We start from the raw sequence: 8,590 nt of genomic DNA, 5'->3' as shown, positions 1-8,590 counted from the left end.
CGCATTTTCCTTGTTATTTTGTCATTTTAGCCTAATATATTACATTTCATCGTGAATTGATAATACACCTTTACAAACATCCAAGTATGTACATAAGGTAGATTCTCTAAAAGTTGTGGCAAATCTGCTAAGCAAAGATACTTAAAGGTGGAATTCTGAATTAGTCACTCATGGTCAAAATGATGTTGAGAGAATTTTACAAATTCCTGATTGTGTTGCTGATAAGTTCATAAGACCTCATGCCAAATCTGGGGCTTATTTGGTTGAAACAAAGCTGATAATGGTTGTTGCATAGCAGGAATTATAGAAACAAAGCTGCCAAGTCTTTTAGTGATATTACTGGCACAACCTGAAGCGAAGACTGTTAGTTTTTAGACCCCTTAAACAATTGATTAAACCTAGGTAATTAGCCAAATTGTTACTTAGTCCAATTAAACAAGTCTAGGTTATCACAATATAAAAGATCAAATCATGCAAAGCAGTGGAAAATAAATAACGCAACGATATGATAACCCAAGAAAACCAAACCGGTAAAAAACCTAGGGAGGATTTAACCTAACTATCCTCAAGGTAAAAAGCAAATCCATTAGGAAGAATCGAAATTCATACAATAAGACTTACAAGCCCCCACGCTCGACTTCTTATTGCTACCAACCAATAGAACTTACTGACACGACCACGTGCAAGCTCCGAATCCACGAATTCCTTCTTTCTTTGATTCCCACCAGCTACAAGCACCCCCGCTTGTGTATTCTTTAAGCTTTAATGGCAGCAAATGAATTGATCATCAAGGTGTAGAAAATATCTCCTCCTTGAAAATCCTAAGTTTGTGTAAAGGAAAGCTCCTCTAGATCTCACAAGAGATTTACACAAACCACAATATGAGCAACACTAAAACGTGGCTAGAGTTTGACTTTTATACTTAGGACAAATAAGAAACCCTAAAAACGTTTTAAAACAACTAGGGCTGAGTTGGAAAATTCTGCAGAAAAGCGATCTGCCCGAGCTTCGATCGGTCGAGCCTAAGTTTCGATCGATCGAGCCAGGCCGAAAGCCACAGTGCTTCCTACATTAAACTCGATTCCAACTTTACATTGACATACAACTTTGAGCTAGCTTTAAACACTTCTAAACACATTGTTTTGATCATGGTTTGCCAACAATAAAAATTAGAGTTTTAAATACATAAAATCCTAAACTTTAGAACCTAACAAACTCCCCCTTTAGCAATCCGTGACAAAACACAACATAGAAGCTCAAAGTTTATAAAATGAAAAGCCCTTTACAAAATAATGCTCATAAACCAAATTCAATCCTAACTACTATCCATCAGTTGCAAGTGTAGACAGCAGCTCAATTGAATCAACCTATATATTTCCTGAAACACTAAACAAAATGCATAACCGCATGTGTGGAAATAATACAAGTAAACAAAATAACTTCTTAATTTCAAACAACACACAAATAAAGACATATATCAATGAATAACTCATAAATATAAATCAATAAGCAGTTTGAAACAAGAAACAAATAAAGTACCAACAAAAACATAAAACTCCCCCTAACATGAATATCCCATCAAAAACAAGGTAAGAGATAAAAATGTTAAGTACACAGTGAAGCACCTAGATACAATCTAAAATTCCACAAGCTCCAACCAAAAACAAATAATCTCTCCCTGAAAATAAAAAACCTACAAGTACTCCCCCTTTTTGTGACGGAATGCCAAAGGGCAAACAAGATATCCATCATCAAAAGGGAGGTGGTCTAAACTGCGCCAACTCCGCACGTAAGGCACAGATCTCATCAAGTACGTCCACCAAAATCTGTCCTTGAGCCGCCTGAACGGTTAAGACATGATCCAACGTGCGACAAATGTCTAAATCATCCGAAGCAGTCGGTGGAGGAACAGCAGCATCAGCATCAGCAGCAGCACCTGAAGTCTCAACAGTAGCTGTACCTGTAGAAGAGGGAGGAGGGGGAACACTACTAGATGACGCACCTCTAGGACGAGAAGGAGGAACTCTCAACTGAGCAGCCCTCTGACGAAGAAATGTAGCACCTATGGGAGCTATCACATGAACAGGCTCACCCGACGGAAAACCATCTAGACCTAAGTAGAGCAGAATCCTATGAATGAAAATAGGATGAATCAGCGCATGCCCTACGGCAGAACTCCTATGAACCTCGTTCAAAGAACGAAGGAACAAGTGAGGAAAACTGATGGACGCTCCAGAAGCAAAGGCGTACAAAAACACACATCGCTCTAAAGGGATGGTGTGGAAGTGAGAGATAGGCCACAAGGAATGACATGCAATCCTAAAGAAGAGATAGGCAGTCTCGGTAGGCTCAGTGAACGTGATTCGAGGATCAGAACCCCACTGGATAGATGATCCAGTGATGTAAGACATGACAACATCTAAAGAGGGTGACTCATCATAGGGATAGACAGCATCCCGAACAACCGGCATCCTAAGAGCCTCAGCCACCACCCGAGGGGTAATGATGAACTCTACACCTCGTATCCAACTCTTAACTAGGGTGTTAGAATCATAGATGTGGCAAGAGAGGTTCGAGTAGAACTCTCTAATCAGGGCAGTCGGAGGTGGATGATCTATCTCTACGAGAGGCAACCAACCCCTAGACTCAAAATTGGCCCTGATGGCCGGATCAAGCGCATCTAACACAACAGCTCACTCAGACCAGATCTTACGCCTACAGTTCAAGGTGTCATAGGCTTCTCTACACTTATCATTCTTAAACAGCTCTACTCTAGGTGGAGACTCAGAGGAAGTGGAAGTGGTCCTATGAGCTCTAGTTTTCCTAGGCATGGTGCTAAGATAAGGATCAAAACACAGAGCGAAAGAACAAAAAACCACAAACCAAAACCAAGGGCAGACTGCAAGTTAGCACAAAAATAAAAAATAGGATCAAAATCTATATGATGCATGAACAAGTTTAAATGTCATGATGCATGTGCTAATGCAGTGAATTAAGTCAAAAAGGTTCAAATTACAAAATTGGCTTGCATATTAAGGTTTTTAACACAAAAACCCCAAAAATTGGAAAACCACTTTATTAATTTGAAAAATATTGACGAATTGATCATTACACATGATAAAATAACAAAAATAATGACCAAATACATCAATTTGATAAGCCAATTTCATCAATTTAAGCCAATTTGACAAAATCCCCAAATCGGATCAAATTCAAAACCCTAGAATTTCCAATTTTTCAAAAACCACAAAATTGATCAAATTAAACTATAGGGAACATCAATATAACATCATGGCACAAAAATCCATTGATCAATTACACAAGAATAGGCTTGAATCATCAAAAACCCCAATAATTTTGAAGATGCCGAAAATACCCGTGATAATGCATGAAAAATGCACGAAAACAAGAAATAAACTTGAAAAAGAAGGGCAAAAGGGTCTTACCGGCTTCTAAGGACAAAAACCTTGCAAAAATCTTGAAGGAAAACGACAAAAACTTGAATGGTGGAGCCTTGAGCCAACACGGAGAGAGAGAAAAGCAAGAAAAAGTTTGAATAGTGACTTTGAAAAAATCCAATTCAGCTTTTTAAAAAACCTGATATACGAGTTTCGATTGGTCGAAAATCAGCCTCGACCGGTTGAAACAGACAGAGACTCCCTCTCTCAAATTTTAAAAAATTTTAAAAATTTCGATCGGTCGAAAAAACAGATTGGACCAATCGAATCAGGCAGAGGCTCACCATATTTTTCAGGAAAAACACAATTTTTGAAAAACAAGTTGATTTAACTCAAAGCATTGGAATTTAAGAACAAAAATGCATGAGTATGAGATGATATGATTTTCAAATCAAGAATTTTAAGCCCAAAATTCCCAAAACAAAATTTTGCATTCTCCACAAATTTTCAAGCAGCAAATTTAGTTTGCACATTATTGAAGGTAATTGCAAAAACTTGGTTGGTCAGACCATAAACACACACAATAACATGTACAATGTTTAGCAAAGAGTAACTTGTGTAGTGTGTGCGACTAGCAAAGACTTGAGATACATGTGAGGTGAAATGTGAATAGCAATCAATCACAAAGTCTACAAAATTCATCACAAAGAATTTAAAAGAGACTATCACCTAAAGAGTTACATCATATAACTCCCACATCTCCTAGATCATAAGCTTGCAATCATGTAAATTTCTTGTATTTATGCCTCATAATATACATTCCAATTTTAAGTTTATGTGAGTTTAGCATCAAGCCTAATAGTACACACCAATTAGATTTTAAGCATTAAGCACTTTTACCGAGACTTCACCTTATGTTCTTTTTGTGCATGTGCTACACTTTCTCGAGCACAAAATCTTATGATATGCACTAAGGTGTTCATGATTGGCTAGTGAACAGTGGTGAATGGTTATTTATGCCTTTCTCTAAAAGTTCAAGTCCAACATTTAAAAAAATGTGACTTTAAGATTAAGACATAGTAATCAAAAACCATACACATTTTTCCCACACAACATGCACTACAAATCTTCAACTAGTAGAGTGCAATAAATAAGCTCATCAAAGCTAAATAAGGTACAAAAGGCATGTTATGTGAAAATAAATTGACCAACCTTGTTCTTAAAAACCAAGAAGAATAGTGCAAAACAAAATGTGCTTCCTTTCCCCCCCCCCTTTTTTTTATTTTAAAAAATAAAAAACACCTAGAATGAAATGCATGAATGTTATGCTATGCAAATCCTAGAGACAAAAAAAAACAAAACCAAAGAACAATGGTCTTAAAGAGTAGAGCAATGAAACACAAGGACCATGTCAGAAAGACTCAGTTAGGTCGAGTCTTTTGTATCCAAAACTTTTTAGATGCACCACGAGCATTAAAGTTCTTATTCACTTGAGAATGATTACCAACTCCAGGATTGGAATAAAGGTTTAAACCCTTTACCAAATCACCAATAAGTACCATAGGATCAAATGCTTGAGGCACAGGTACTTTTGGTTTGTTTGCTCTCTTTGCAGCTTGCAACTTGTAGCAATTTGGACGTATGTGTCCAGTCTTTCCACAAATTAAAAGTGACAAACCCATGCAGGTTTATCATATGTCTTGTCCTTAGATAGGGTAGGCTTCTTAGGCTTAGATTCTTTCAGATCAATCCTAATCTTCCTAGATGATGAACCTTCTAAGGGTTTAGCAACCTCATTCACAGAGGGTTTGACAGTCTCACTCACTGTCTCACTCACCGAAGGTTCAGAAGAAGAAGATGAAGGAATAAACTTAGTGGAATGGGGAGCGGACACACAGATGCTATCAACATAACTTAAACCAGTTTTGTCAGAAGATGACTTTTGAACACTCAGCATTTGATCAAGTTTAGAACTAGCAGATCTAGCAACAGATAAATCAAGTTCCAAAGATTTAACTTTATCAAGCAAAAGTATGTTTTCAGTTTTCACATTGTTCAAAAGATCATTAGCATCAAACAATTTAACAAGCAAATTTTTCTTTTCAAGCTCAAGAGATTCAATTTTCTTTAGGCCAAGTTCAACATTCATAGCATCCTTTGCAGCAACTTTGCAAAGTTTGTTATAGGCCTCTTGAAGATCTACATCTTCAGAGAGTTCCCCATCAAAAGGGTTCTCTTCAACAGATATGCTCTCATCAACTACAGTAGTAGCAGTGAAAGCAATGAAGTTTCCATCCTCATCACAATTAGACTCTTGATCAGAAACTTCACCATCACTAAGGGTTACAGCCATAGCCTTACCCATAGACTTCAAATAGGTTGGACATTCAGATTTCATGTGTCCATACCCTTGACATCCAAAACATTGAGAGCCCAAAGAATTATTGGAAGATTGACCTACTCTTTCTCTAGGTTTATCATTGTTATTCACCTTAGTGGGATCATGCTTCCTAAAATTTTTAGGTTCAGCAGTGTTTGTGCCTCTTGCCTTTCTATTGTTATTCTTGAGAAAGTTTCTAAAGTTCTTGGCAAGATAGACAATCTCTGTAGCAGAGAGCTCATCATCAAATCCACCACTATCAACATCATCAACTGACTTAAGAGCCATTGATTTGGATTTGGTAGTTTTTGGTAGATCCAACTCATAGGATTGAAGAGATCCTACAAGCTCATCAACAGGGATGGAGTCCACATCCTTACTTTCAGTAATGGCAGTCACCTTGGGTCTAAAGTGCTCAGTCAAAGATCTAAGAATCTTCCTAACAATTTTAGGTTGATCATAGATTTCACCCAAGTTAAATGCAGAATTAACAATATCATTCAGTTTAGCATAGAATTCATCAAAAGATTCATTATCAGACATCCTAATGCTTTCAAATTTAGAAGTCAATTGCTGCAATTTATTTATTTTGACAGCCTTTGTGCCTTCATGCACAGTCTGGAGGATATTCCAAGCAGTATGAGCAATCTCAACATTCGAGATTCTCTTAAATTCCTTCATAGAAACAGCATTAAAAATCGCATTCATAGCCTTGCTATTAAACGAAGCTGCTTCTTTCTGAGAAGTTTGCCACTCACTAACAGGAGTAGTGGGCTTCTCCCATCCGTATTCAACGGAGTTCCACACCCTCTCATTAATGGATTTCAGGAAAGCTTTCATCCTTATTTTTCAGTAAGCATAATTATTCCCATCAAAGTGAGGAGGAATAACTAGAGAGTGTCCGTGTTCCATGACAACAGGGGTCAAGGATCAGCTCAGTGATCAAAGGATCAACAACAAAAGAGCTACCCGCTCTGATACCACTTGTTAGTTTTTAGACCCCTTAAACAATTGATTAAACCTAGGTAATTAGCCAAGTTGTTATTTAGTCCAATTAAACAAGTCTAGGTTATCACAATATAAAAGATCAAATCATGCAAAGCAGCGGAAAATAAATAACGCAACGATATGATAACTCAAGAAAATCAAACCGGTAAAAAACCTAGGGAGGATTTAACCTAGTTATCCTCAAGGTAAAAAGCAAATCCACTAGAAAGAATCGAAGTTCATACAATAAGACTTACAAGCCCCCACGCTCGACTTCTTATTGCTACCAACCAATAGAACTTACTGACACGACCACGTGCAAGCTCCGAATCCACGGACTCCTTCTTTCTTTGATTCCCATCAGCTACAAGCACCCCCGCTTGTGTATTCTTTAAGCTTTAATGGCAGCAACCGAATTGATCATCAAGGTGTGGAAAATATCTTCTTCTTCTTGAAAACCTTAAGTTTGTGTAAAGGAAAGCTCCTCTAGATCTCACAAGAAATTTACATAAACCGCAATATGAGCAACACTAAAACGTGGCTAGGGTTTGCCTTTTATACTTAGGACAAATAAGAAACCCTAAAAACGTTTTAAAACAACTAGGGCTGAGTTGGAAAATTCTGCAGAAAAGCGATCTGTCCGAGCTTCGATCGGTCGAGCCTAAGCTTCGATCGATCGAGCTAGGCCGAAAGCTACAGTGCTTCCTGCATTAAACTCGATTCCAACTTTACATTAACATACAACTTTGAGCTAGCTTTAAACACTTCTAAACACATTGTTTTGATCATGGTTTGCCAACAATACAAATTAGAGTTCTAAATACATAAAATCCTAAACTTTAGAACCTAACAAAGACCCTGAGCATTGGAAACTGTTATGTAGGTTACAATTACCTTTTAAAATGATTGTCATTCATTGGAGGATTTTATTGGATTTTCTTCTTGTGATGGCAGTATTGTGAAGACATCTGAGGACTTATATCCTTTGTGTCAAAGATACTAAAACCTTAGACCATATGTTTTTTTTCCTTGTCATCCAGAGATATCTAATTTGTTTTGATCTATCCGTTAGAACTGTTTTCATTCAGTCTTACTTGATTCAGGCATGGATAAAGGGAATTAGGGTCAATTTAGAAAAGTTAAAGTACTTCACGTTGTCTTTTTTCTCTATTTTATGGTCTATTTGGACTTATAGGAACAAGGAAACTTCGAAGAAAAAGCCTTTCTCTGCCACTAGTGTGGTCATGTATTGTAAAAGTTTGGTTTCAATGTGCAGGGTAACTAACAATTTAAAAAGCAATGAAAAGCCTTGACAGCAGCAGGATAAGCAAATCGAGACATTTAGAGTGTTCCAACTAGAAACCGATACTGTTGTAGGAGAGCTGAAAGGGTAGGAAAAGGAAATTGAGGGGATCCAGTTTATTTTGTAAAAGTAGAGATGGTGCATTCCATGGCGGGTTGTTTCAGCTGGGCTGTTAAAGATTCTATGAGAGCAGCTATTTTTTGGCTTTCTGTGAAGGATTGTTGAAGCTTCAGGCTCTGTGAGTTCTCTCTGTTAGTATTCTTATAAGTAACAAAGAGGTGGCAGAGTTAGCTAATAGAAAGGCTGTGGTGAAGCCGTGAAAGACATTCAGCAGTGTACAAATGTTTGGGTTTGACTGGTCAACAGATGTCCTGGTAGAGGCTTGATCTCTAGCAACAATTGCTTCTAAGTTCTTTATGAACATATTAGCTTGGATTACAGACAGTGAACTCCTAATCTTGTACTCTTTTCTTCTTGTGCAGTTTTGGTTCTTTTGTTCAATGTACCTAAAACGAATGGCAA

The sequence above is a fragment of the Quercus lobata genome, chromosome 9 (assembly GCF_001633185.2).
Source record: "Quercus lobata isolate SW786 chromosome 9, ValleyOak3.0 Primary Assembly, whole genome shotgun sequence".
In the NCBI taxonomy this organism is placed as follows: domain Eukaryota; kingdom Viridiplantae; phylum Streptophyta; class Magnoliopsida; order Fagales; family Fagaceae; genus Quercus; species Quercus lobata.
The sequence above is the reverse complement of the archived record's forward strand: the minus strand, read 5'-3'. Positions refer to the sequence as shown.